Source organism: Vipera ursinii (assembly GCF_947247035.1).
Source record: "Vipera ursinii genome assembly, chromosome: 5".
NCBI lineage: Eukaryota > Metazoa > Chordata > Lepidosauria > Squamata > Viperidae > Vipera > Vipera ursinii.
Genome location: NC_139518.1, coordinates 1,917,011 through 1,929,075, shown reverse-complemented (window position 1 = coordinate 1,929,075; position 12,065 = coordinate 1,917,011). Strand labels below are relative to the sequence as shown.

The 12,065-nt window shown below is 46.4% G+C and overlaps 2 protein-coding genes across 7 annotated transcripts in view; one reads left to right on the top strand and one right to left on the bottom strand.

Annotated features, from left to right (window-relative positions):
• The window catches only part of LOC310641201 (transferrin receptor protein 1-like), a 546,690-nt gene that overhangs the window by 356,036 nt on the left and 178,589 nt on the right, over nt 1–12,065 (bottom strand). The gene's annotated exons all lie outside the window — the stretch shown is intronic.
• The window catches only part of LOC310641200 (lipoma-preferred partner homolog), a 124,605-nt gene that overhangs the window by 16,793 nt on the left and 95,747 nt on the right, over nt 1–12,065 (top strand). Inside the window, exon 1 of one of the 6 annotated variants that reach the window (XM_083364065.1) lies at nt 2,184–2,280. The exons of the other annotated variants lie outside the window; for them this stretch is intronic. The gene's annotated coding sequence lies outside the window, so the exon portion shown is untranslated. Of the gene's footprint in view, nt 1–2,183; nt 2,281–12,065 lie in introns of those variants that run through there. 6 annotated transcript variants of the gene reach the window in all.

Sequence of the window (12,065 nt, the reverse complement as noted above, 5' to 3'; positions counted from 1 at the left end):
GCTTAATGACCATAGAATTCACTGACGCGCTGCACTTAACAACGGTGGCCAAAAAAGGTCCCAAAATGAGTCGCCACTCACTTAACAGCTGTCTTGCTTAGCCACAGAAAGTTTGGGCTCAGTTATGGTCCTGAAACTGAAGAACGTAGAGTAACAGGGCCGGAAGGGACCTTGGAGGTCATCTAGTCCAACCCGCCTGCTCAGGAAAGGGAGACCCTGTACCATGCCAGACAAATGGCCGTCCAGCCTCTTCTTAAAAAAACTCCAGGCACGGAGCACCCAAAACCTCTGGAGGCAAGTTGTTCCACTGGTTAATTGATCAGGGATTGGAGACTAACATAATAACAGAGCTGGAAGGGACCTCGGAGGTCATCTAGTCCAGCCCCCTGCTCGAACAGGGGACCCTGTGCCATTCCAGACAAGGGGCTGTCCAGTCTCTTCTTGAAAGCCTCCAGGGATGGACCCCCCATGAAAATGGACGCAAGCCCACCTGGCATGACCGGTTGTTGGCGTGCCTTTGGCCAGTCCGTCCCCTCAGTGCATGGCAAGGCACAGAGTTCTTAATACAGATAGTCCCCGACTTACCACAGTTCATTTAATGACCGTTCCAAGTTACGACGACACTGAAAATAGCGACTTGGGACCCTTTTTCACACTTAACGACCGTTGCAGACCATGAGCATGGGATCCAAATTAAGATGTTTGGCCACCGACTCCTATTTACGACAGTCGCAGCGTCCCTTGGGGGGGGGGTCACGTGATCCCCTTTTGCGACCTTCCGACCAACCAAGTCAACGGGGAAGAAGCCGGGTTTGCTTAACAGCCGTGTCGCTAATTTAGCAACTGCAGTGATTCACTTAACGACCATGGCAAGGAATGTCGTAAGGCGAGGCGAAACTCACTTAACCAATGTCTCGCTTCACGGCAGAAATTTTGGGCTCTGTGGTGGTCATAAGTTGAGGACTAACTGTAAAGTGCGGTGAGCCTTCGGGAAACGCCGATCCTTCACGGCTTCCTGCAATCTGACGTCTGTCGGTCACAAAACGAGTCTTCCCTGTCGGAGAAGCACATGGCCTCGGAGGTTTCGCTGAAATCTTCCACGGTTGGGAGAAAGGAGATGGCTTTCCTATGATACAGGTAGTCCTCGGCTTAACGACCGTTCGTTTAGTGACGGTCCGAAGTCACAATGGCCTTGAAAAAAGCAGGATAGGACCATTTTTTCCGCGCTTACGACCGTCGCGGCCTCCCCGTGGGTCACGCGATTAAAATTCAGACACTTGGCAACTGGCATGGACTTACGACGATTGCAGCGGGTCATGTGATAATCCTCTTTGGCGACCTTCGGACAAGCCAAGTCAATGGGGGAAAGCCGAACTCACATAACGACCGGTTAACTAACTTAATGACGGCTTATCAAATGTGGCGGGAAAGGACGTCAAAGGGGGCAAGACTCCCTTTATCCACCGTCCCGCTTAGCAACGGAAATTTCGGACTTGAGGTTCTAGTGGTACGTTGAGGACTAGGTGCTTGAATTGAACCTTGCCCGTGGAGCGGTTTTTACCGGCTGACGCCCGCCATCCGTTTCCTTGTTTGCACAGAGGGCGGGCAGCCATTATCTGGAGCGTTCGCGCCACGTGCTTGGTGCCCAAAGCCTAACCGAAGTTGACTCTGAAACAAGGTTTGGATCGTGGGTGCAATCCTGGGCTCTTTCCCCCGACCCTGGTTGTGCGAACCCAGCCTAATTGCAAGCGGGGGGACGGGTGGGATCAAGGAGGGTCGGCCTCGTGTCTGCGGGACAGGGGTGTAGCCTGTGCCAGCCCACCTCCGTGGGTGGGGGGTGGGTGGGCCCGGGAGGGGGGGGCATCGGCAGCCCCTCGGAAGGAAGGCGGACTACAGCCAACCTGGCCAGGATGCTGGCTTGAAGTAACTTCCAAGTTAATCATTGACCTTCCCCAAGCTGGGGAATTCCGCTTCCAGCCAGCCCTGGTGATCTTTCTAACATGCTTTTCCAGTTATGATCTCCATATTTGGAAATGTTTACCCATGCCCCCATCTTTGGGGAGGGGAGGTGACTCAAGCCTGGGGGAAGTTTGGAATTCCTGGCGTCGGGATAAGCCCCCCCCTTTTCCCCCTCTCTCTTTCTTTCTCTTTCTCTCTCTCTTTCTCTCTCTTTCTGCCTTTCCTGATAGTCAGGCGGAGATTTTCGCTCGGGGGGCTGCAGCAAAATTGTCCGTTTGTTCCGCTCGGGGGACGCGGCGTTCCTAGGCGAACGGACTGGGGGTAAGTACCCAGGGGTCTTTTGGGGCTAGCAAAGGGGCCGCCGGCGGTCCAGCGAGCCACAGCCAAGGACCGGTGGCCGCAGACCTTTCCCATGGGGCAGGGGGCTTCTCCTGGACTGGCAGGCTGGGGTGAGCTGGTGAGTCTGCTCGGATGTGGGGTTGCTTAAGCAGGGATTGTGCCCCTGGGACGACCCCTGTCCCCACGGTTTGTGGCTTGCTGGTCACCGTGGTTAATGTTTACCTGGCTGACCTGAACGGTGCAGAGAGACTGGCTTGGTTGATGCTTTTTTATTTGGGTCAATCTGCCTGTATTTTTGCTTTATTTTATTTTCCATTCTTTTTTCTTTTCTTCCTTTTTGGCCGACTGCTTCCTGGCAGTCACCGTCTTTTACGTGAAGGGAAAGAGTCCCGCAACCAGAAAAGAGGCCTGGAACAAACTGAGATTGTTCTGCATCCTGGTTGAAGGGTTAAACCGTGTGGGTGATCCGTCTGTTCTCCGGGCTGGCACCCCACGGAGGCCCTCTGCAGCTTCAGATATAGATGGAGGAAGTTGTGTGTTTCGTGCAGTTGCTTTTGCGGTCTTGGTGTGTGTGTGTGTGTGTGTGTGTGTGTGTGTGTGTGTGTGTGTGTGTGTGTGTGTAAGGGGAGAGTGATCACCAGCAATGGGGATAGGTTTTGGGGAAGACAGAAGGAAAAGTTTGTCTGCTCTCGGGGCTAAATGGAGCCTCCTTATCCAGGAGCACTCTAGCCACAAATACTAGGAGTTGGCCTAGGAAGGAATCTGTGAGGGATTTTGATGGATCTCTTGATGCTCAGCTCTGCAAATTCCTCATTGGCTGTCCTTCAGACAAAAGAGGGCTTCACCGACTCGGATGTCAAGAGTTTTTGCTCTCTTCCTTGAGCTTGGAAAGCTTGGTCTGTTGAACTTTGGCCCAGCTTTTGGGTTGTTGGGGGGGGGGGTTTGGACAATGATTATTATTATTATTTTTTAATGAGGATAGTTTTTATATATTAATTGTTTTTCTTAATTGGTGTACGCCGGTCACTTTTTCTGAGATGGGCGTCCATATAAATGAGATGGATGGATGGATGGATAAACAGATAGCTAGCCAACCAGCTAGTCAGCTAACTAGATAGATAGATAGTCAGACAGACAGACATAGCTAGATAGTTAGATAGCCAGAAAGACATAGATAGATGCCATAGATAGATAGATAGATAGATAGATAGATAGATAGATAGATAGATAGATAGATAGATAGAGATGGATGGATGGATGGATGGATGGATGGATGGATGGATGGATGGACTGACGGACAGATAGACACATAGATAGACAGATACATAGAAATACAGATATAGATAGCTAGAAAGCCAGAAAGACATAGATAGATAGATAGACAGATGATAGATAGATAGATGATAGATAGACAGACACAGACAGATGATAGATGATAGATAGATAGATAGACAGACAGACACACACAGACACAGACAGATAGATTTGTAGATTAATAGCATATAGAGATGGATGGATGGATAGACAGACAGACAGACAGATACATAGATAGGCAGACAGATAGACAGAAATACAGATATAGATAGCCAGAAATAGATAGATAGATAGATAGATAGATAGATAGACAGACAGACAGACAGACAGACAGACAGACAGACAGACAGACAGACACAGACACACAGACAAACAGATAGATTTGTAGATTAATAACATATAGAGAGATGATAGGTAGATTGATAGAGAGAGAAAAAATGCATAGATTGATAGAGATTAATTCCTAGCTCAATAAATAGATTGATAGATAAAGAGATAAGTTCATAGATCAATAGATCGGTTGATGTATAGATAGATAAAAAGATTGACAGATGAATAGATGAACTGACTGATCAATAGACAGATGATAGAATCCATAGATACGGAGATTGATGGAGATGATAAGTTAATAGATTGACAGATATATAGATGCTAGATGGATGGAGAGATGGATAAAGATGGATTGATAGCTAGTTTGCTAGCTAGATAAACAGACTGATAGATAAATAGTCCGATTAATCAATAGATAGATCTGGTCTGTCCCAGCCTGATCCTTCAGATCTTCCAGCGGTGCTGCTGGCTTTCCTCTTTTCCTCTGAAGGACCAAGCTGGGCGGCACAGAACATCTGGAGGAGGTCTCTCTGTCTGGATCCCAAGAGCCAACCCTCAATCAATCAACCAATCGGTCAAATTATCTGTCCGGTGTCCCCAACAAGATTGTAGGGCCGTTCTGCTTTTTTATTCCAAAGCCCTTTTTGGGGTCTGTAGTGCCCCCCTCCCACTTAGCAACTGCAGAGGCGAAGACACCCCCTATCCCGTTCCCTCCACCATGGTCCCCTTTTCCAGGAATGCCCCCTTCCCACGTTCAGGTTAACACCTATGTTGTAAGGAGGGGGACCGAGTTAGTCTCTGGAGAGCCACAATCGATCCCCTCCCCATTTTAATCACAAATCCAGAGCTTCTGCTTTGGTAGTCAGTTGGTCATTAAGCGAACCCTGCTTGGTCCATTGCAACCGTCGTAAATACAATCCCACCCGAATATATGTTAGAAAGAAAAGAATTGAGCACCAGGATAGAAAAAATAAACTGTTTAATATGCAAAACACTTAGCTTTCATCGGCTAAACTGCTGACGTCGTCAGAGCAAGAATAGGAGATCTGGGAATTTATTTTTTTATCCTGGTGCTCGATTCTTTTCTTTCTAACATGTATACACACTCAGGATTTGCATTTTTAGTCTTATTAAGTATAGATAGATAGATAGATAGATAGATAGATAGATAGATAGATAGATAGATGATAGATAGATAGATATTGATAGATAGATAGATACACGTAGATATAAAGGTAAAGGTTCCCCCGCACGTGCGTGCTAGTCATTTCCGACTCTAGGGGCCGGTGCTCATCTCCGTCTCAAAGCCGAAGAGCCGGCGCTTGTCCGAGGACGTCTCCGTGGTCATGTGGCCGGCATGACTAGACGCCAAAGGCGCACGGAACGCCGTTACCTTCCCACCGTAGTGGTCCCTGTTTTTCTACTTGCATTTTTACGTGCTTTCGAACTGCTAGGTTGGCAGAAGCTGGGACGAGTAACAGGTGCTCACTCTGCTACGCGGCACTTGGGATTTGACCCGCCAAACTGCCGACCTTCTGATCGACAGGCTCAGCGTCCTAACCCACTGAGCCACGCGTCCCATAGATATAGATATAGATATATAGAAAATAATAATAATTACAAGAAGAAGAAGAAGAAGAAGAAGAAGAAGAAGAAGAAGAAGAAGAAGAAGAAGAAGAAGAAGAAGAAGAAGAAGAAGAAGAAGAAGAAGAAGAAGAAGTAGTAGTAGTTGGAAGGGACCTTGGAGGTCATCTAGTCCAACTCCCTGCTCGGGCAGGAAACCCTACACCATTTCAGACAAATGGCTGTCCAGTCTCTTCTTAAAAGCTTCCAGTGTTGGAGCACCCACAACTTCTGGAGGCAAGTTGTTCCAGTGGTTAATTGTCCTCGCTGTCGGGAAGTTTCTCCTTAGTTCCAGGTTGCTTCTCTCCTTGACTAGTTTCCATCCGTTGCTTCATAGATATAGATAGATAGATAAATAGATAGATAGATAGATAGATAGATAGATAGATAGATAGATAGATAGATAGATAGATATAGATATATCGATATATAGATATATAGATATATAGATAGAGATAGATAGAGATATAGACATATCTATATCTATCTATCTGAATTTTTCATTTTGTTTTTTGCTAATTAGCTAGCCTTATCGTTATAGAAATGGCTTGCACATGCTGTTGTGTAAAAGTAAAAAGTTGCGGTTCTAACATTGTTCAGCTTCTACTGTGCAGAAGAGAGTCGGAGGTTGGTGCGTCTTTCTTTTTTCTTTTTTGTACAACATTTTTTTTTCTTTTCCCTCGCCTTAGTTTTCTATTACTTTTTTCGAGTTTGTCTTTGTGTTTTACATCTCGATAAACTGATAAAAAATTACTAACAGAATTTTGATCATATGACCGTGGGGAATGCTATGACAGTCGTAAGTGTGAGGACTGGTTGTCAAGTCACCTTTTTTGGGTTCTGTCATCACTTTGAACGGCTGCTAAACAAATGGTTATAAGTTGAGAACTGCATTTGTAAGATCGGTGAATCTGAAAACGTGTATCTGAGACTCCCTCGGATTGGCCTCCTGTACTTTTAGGATGAAATGAGGTGGTTTTGCAGAATGGAATAGAAGAATAGAATAGAATAGAATAGAATAGAATAGAATAGAATAGAATAGAATGGAATGGAATAGAATAGAATAGAATAGAATAGAAATAGAATAAGGAATAGAATTAGAATGGAATGGAATGGAATGGAATTGAATTGAATTGAATTGAATTGAATAAGGAATAGAATTAGAATGGAATGGAATGGAATGGAATTGAATTGAATTGAATTGAATAAGGAATAGAATTAGAATAGAATAGAATAGAATAGAATAGAATAGAATAGAATAGAATAGAATTGAATTGAATAAGGAATAGAATTAGAATAGAATAGAATAGAATTGAATTGAATTGAATTGAATAAGGAATAGAATTAGAATAGAATAGAATAGAATAGAATAGAATAGAATAGAATAGAATAGAATAGAATAGAATAGAATAGCATGAATGAATGAACCTTTATTGTCAAAGTACAACCATGTATACATTGAGATTGGCTGAGCCTCCCTTCATGTCCCCCCCCCCCCAACTTACAGTGACACAAACCCTCTATCTTATTACACCATGTGAGCTAATTGCACAACGCACCGGCCTCGCAAGTCAATTCTGCATAAAGTTTATAAAAATTATTTCCCGTTCAAAAGCCTAACAGCCCATGGATAAAAGCTGTTTTTCAGCCTGTTGGTGCGGCTCGCTATACTCCTGTATCTCCTACCCGATGGTGGGAGAGTAAAGAGGTACCGTCCAGGGTGTGAGTCATCCCTGAGAATCTTCCTCACTCTTCCAAGGCAGCGGGTCCTGGAGAGGTCATCCAGTGGTGTCAGGGGACAGCCCACAATGTCTTGTGCTGTGCTCACTACCCTCTGTAATACTTTCCTATCCGCGGCTGTCAGACCAGCATATCAAACCACAATACAGTACGAGAGGACGCTCTCTATAGTAGACCGGTAAAAGAATAGAATGGAATAGAATAAAGGAATAGAATAGAATAGAATAGAATAGAATAGAATAGAATAGAATAGAATAGAATAGAATAGAATAAGGAATAGAATTAGAATAGAATAGAATAAAATAGAATAGAAATAGAGAAAAGGAATAATAATAGAATAGAATAGAATAGAATAGAAAATAGAATAGAATAGAATAGAATAGAATAGAATAGAATAGAATAGAATAGAATAGAATAGAATAGAATAGAATAGAATCTGGAAGGGACCTTGGAGGTCTTCTAGTCCAGCCCACTGCTCAAGCACGAGAACCAGGAGAATTTCCACTGATCTTGGAGAGTGACAGGTTATTCCTGCTGAATTTCCCCCGAATTTTGCATTGCATTAAATGCAGCCTGGCATCAATTTACGATTTGCACCTGTCTGAATATCACAGAATTTGAACTCGTGATCACCGTGACCCTAATTGAAATAGGCAGATGTCCAGCTGTGCCCCAAACGATGATGGCAGATGTCTGTAAAAGAATTATATAAATTCTATAACCCTCAAACAATCAGTAAGGATTAATCTCGGGGGAGACCAAAGAGGCTGTTACACACAGAGCAGACATTTTTGCCCCAAACGGGAGGAAAATAAGAGAAAGTCGTTCAAAATCCTTGGCTTACGTCCACAATTGTGCCAGTTGTTAAGCGAGACGTTTGTTAAGTGACTTTGGCCTCGTTTTATGACCTTTCCTGCCACAGTCATTCAGTGAATCGCTGCCGTTGATAAGAGAGTCACACGGTCGTTAAGCGAATTGTCCTTCCCCCCCCCCCCCCCCGTTGACTTGGCTTGTCAGAAGGTCGCATAAGGGGATCACGTGACCCTGGGATTTTGTGACCGTCATAAATACGAGTCAGTTCCCCAGCGTCTGAAGTTTGATCACGTGACCAACGGTCCTAAGTGTGAAAAACAGTCGTAAGTCCCATTTCCCAGCGCCGTCGTCACTTTGAATGGTCACTAAATGAAGTGTTGCAAGTTCCTCACCCCATCTTGGTTTGGTTTAGTTTAAGAGATTAACTGGAACGGGTTACTCTGCTCTGCCTGCTACTTGAACTGGCCTACCTTGCAGGGCTGTGGTAGGCCAGGTCTAGAAACAGACCTAACAGGAGGTTTTCATTGAAATTCACCCCGTGGGGAGCACCAGGGCCGGGTCGGTCTGGGGTTTCCACCTAGCATTTCTTGAAATCCTAGTTTGTTGAAAACATCATGGCTTGTTTCAAGCATCATGCTGAGCCGGTGTTTTTCAGACTTGGAAACTTTAAAGAAGCTTGGACTTCAACTCCCAGAATTCCCCAGACACTGTACTGGGTTGGGAAATCTAGGAGCTGTAGTCCACCCATCAAAGCAGACCAGCTGGGGAATTCTGGGAATTGAAGTCCACCCATCTCAAAGCATGCTGATTGTGGAATTCTGGGAGCTGAAGTCCACCCATCTTAGAGGATGCTGGCTGGGGAATTCTGGGAGTGGAAGTCCACCTATCTCAAAACATGCCGGCTGGGGAATTCTGGGAGTTGAAGTCCATCCATCTCAAAGCAGGCCAGCTGGGGGATTCTGGGAGTTGAAGTCCATCCATCTTAAAGTAGGCCGGCTGGGAGATTCTGGGAATTGAAGTGCACCCATCTCAAAGCAGGACGGCTAGGGGATTCTGGGAGTTGAAGTGCACCCATCTCAAAGCAGGCCGGCTAGGGATTCTGGGAGTTGAAGTCCATCCATCTCAAAACAGGCCAGCTAGGGGATTCTGGGAGTTGAAGTCCATCCATCTCAAAGTAGGCCGGCTGGGGAATTCTGGGAGTTGATGTGCATCCATCTCAAAGCAGGCCGGCTAGGGATTCTGGGAGTTGAAGTGCATCCATCTCAAAGCAGGCCAGCTAGGGGATTCTGGGAGTTGAAGTGCACCCATCTCAAAGCAGGCCGGCTAGGGGATTCTGGGAGTTGAAGTGCACCCATCTCAAAGCAGGCCAGCTGGGGAATTCTGGGCATTTTAACTTCTTCTCTAATCCCGAAGAACAACCCAGAGACACATTATGGCTGAGTTCATTTCTGAACGCAACCTTCCAGCTCCGGAGTGTTGAGACGGTAGCATCGATCTCCGCTTCGCCGGATAGTTTGACTTTTGAGCACCGCCGATTGCAGCACCCAGCAGATAATTGAAGAAGGCCCCTTGTTCACGGGAGAAGAAATTAAAGGTCGGGGCTGATGTGAATCCGAGCCGCCTGCCTATCATCCTGGGAGGAGAAGAATGGAAGTTAAGCTTGTCTGGAACAGGGCTTGTTCTGCCCCAGATCCTCGGAGCAAGCAAGGCATGCATTCCTGATCAAGGTGACTCAGAGCCCTCTCCAAAATGTTATTTATTGCTTTTATGGTGAGAAAAAGCGTGGCAGGCTGATTTTGCAAACAGCAGGCGGCCAACAAAACATCCAGGAAATGTCCCAGCGTAGCTGAGTCAGGCCCGTCTGTGTCTCTCTTAACATCTGGGAAGAAGGCAAAAATTGTCCTTTTTTTTTTTGGAAGGCGGGGAGAAGGGCCCAGAAAACAAACACAGGGAGAAAATTGTGGGTGGGTGGGAGACTTCAGACCTTGGACAGACAGTTAAAGGTGTCTCGAAACTGGGCCTCCAACGCACGCATCTTGCATTTGGGAACGGGGTGGCCAAAGCTTCAATTGTACCGTCACATGATAGGCACGATGCAGGGACTTCAACTCCCAGAATTCCCCAGGCAGCATGCGGGGACTACAACTTCCAGAATTCCCCAGTCTGGATGCATGGGCTTCAACTCCCAGAACGGCTCAGTCGAGATGCGTGGACTTCAGTTCCCAGAATTCCCCAGTCTGGATGCGTGGGTCCAGAATGCCCCAGCCAAGGGTGTGTGGTCTTCAACTCCCAGAAAACACCAGCCAAGATGCGTGGACTTCTGTTCCCAGAATTCCCCAGTCTGGATGAGTGGGGCTTCAATTCCCAGAACGCCGCAGCCAAGATTTGTGGACTTCAGTTCCCAGAATTCCCTAGCAAATTTATTTATTTATTTATTTATTCATTCATTCATTCATTCATTCATTCATTTATTTATTTATTTATTTATTTATTTATTTATTTATTTATTTATTTATTTATTTATTTATTTATTTATTTATTTCAATTTATATGCCGCCCTTTTCCCAAGGGACTCAAGGCGGTTTACAGGGCAAATTAAAACAGTACAATATATATGAAGGTTCAGTTGCACTTTTGTGCCACCATCTTGACTTTTTTGACCTGCTGATGGCAAGCAAGGCTTAGGACTCCTTTGCCTGACTTGGGATGGAGTCCTTCAGTCCTCCTTTGGCTTTTTGTACCTGCTGCTCATCCCTCCCTCCCTCCCTCCCTTCCTTCCTTCCTTCCTTCCTTCCTTCCTTCCTTCCTTCCTTCCTTCCTTCCTTCCGCGTTTCCAGAGTCCGGAACGCAGACCCAGCGCTCATGATGAGCTTTGACGAAAATAGTAATAAAATGGAACAATTACATTTGGTAATTTGGAAATGGCACTCCGGTTGACGCAGCCAGAAAGTACATTTGTGGTGTTCTTTTTACTTTGCAGCTCCATCACACTGCTGGCCCTCTTCCAGTTTACAACCAACAAGGGTTCCACGTTCTCGTTCAGAAGTCTCCTCTTCTCCCCCAGAATTTTTAAATTTCTCTCTGTTTGATTCTTTTCCTGATGTTTCTGGCCTGCTTCTCCATCCGATTAAAGCGTGTTTCGTTTCAAGGTTCTAAGGCAGGGGTCTTCAAACTTGGCCCTTTTATGACTTGTGGACTTCAACTCCCAGAATTCCTCAGCCAGCTTTGCTGGCTGAGGAATTCTGGGAGTTGAAGTCCACAAGTCATAAAAGGGCCAAGTTTGAAGACCCCTGCTCTAAGGTGATGTTTCTAAATTTTAGGAAAGATATGTGGACTTCAACTCCCAGGATTCCCCAGCCAGGCTGGGTGGACTTCAACTCCCAGGGTTCCCCAGCCAGGCTGGGTGGACTTCAACTCCCAGGATTCCCTAGCCAGGCTGAGTGGACTTCAACTCCCAGGATTCCCCAGCCAGGCTGGGTGGACTTCAACTCCCAGGGTTCCCCAGCCAGGCTGAGTGGATTTCAACTCCCAGGATTCCCCAGCCAGGCTGGGTGGACTTCAACTCCTAGGGTTCCCCAGCCAGGCTGGGTGGACTTCCAGGAGTCCCCAGCCAGGCTGGGTGGACTTCAACTCCCAGGATTCCCCAGCCAGGCTGGGTGGACTTCAACTCCCAGGATTCCCCAGCCAGGCTGGGTGGACTTCAACTCCCAGGAGTCCCCAGCCAGGCTGGGTGGACTTCAATTCCCAGGATTCCCCAGCCAGGCTGGGTGGACTTCAACTCCCAGGATTCCCCAGCCAGGCTGGGTGGACTTCAACTCCCAGGATTCCCTAGCCAGGCTGAGTGGACTTCAACTCCCAGGATTCCCCAGCCAGGCTGGGTGGACTTCAACTCCCAGGAGTCCCCAGCCAGGCTGGGTGGACTTCAACTCCCAGGATTCCCCAGCCAG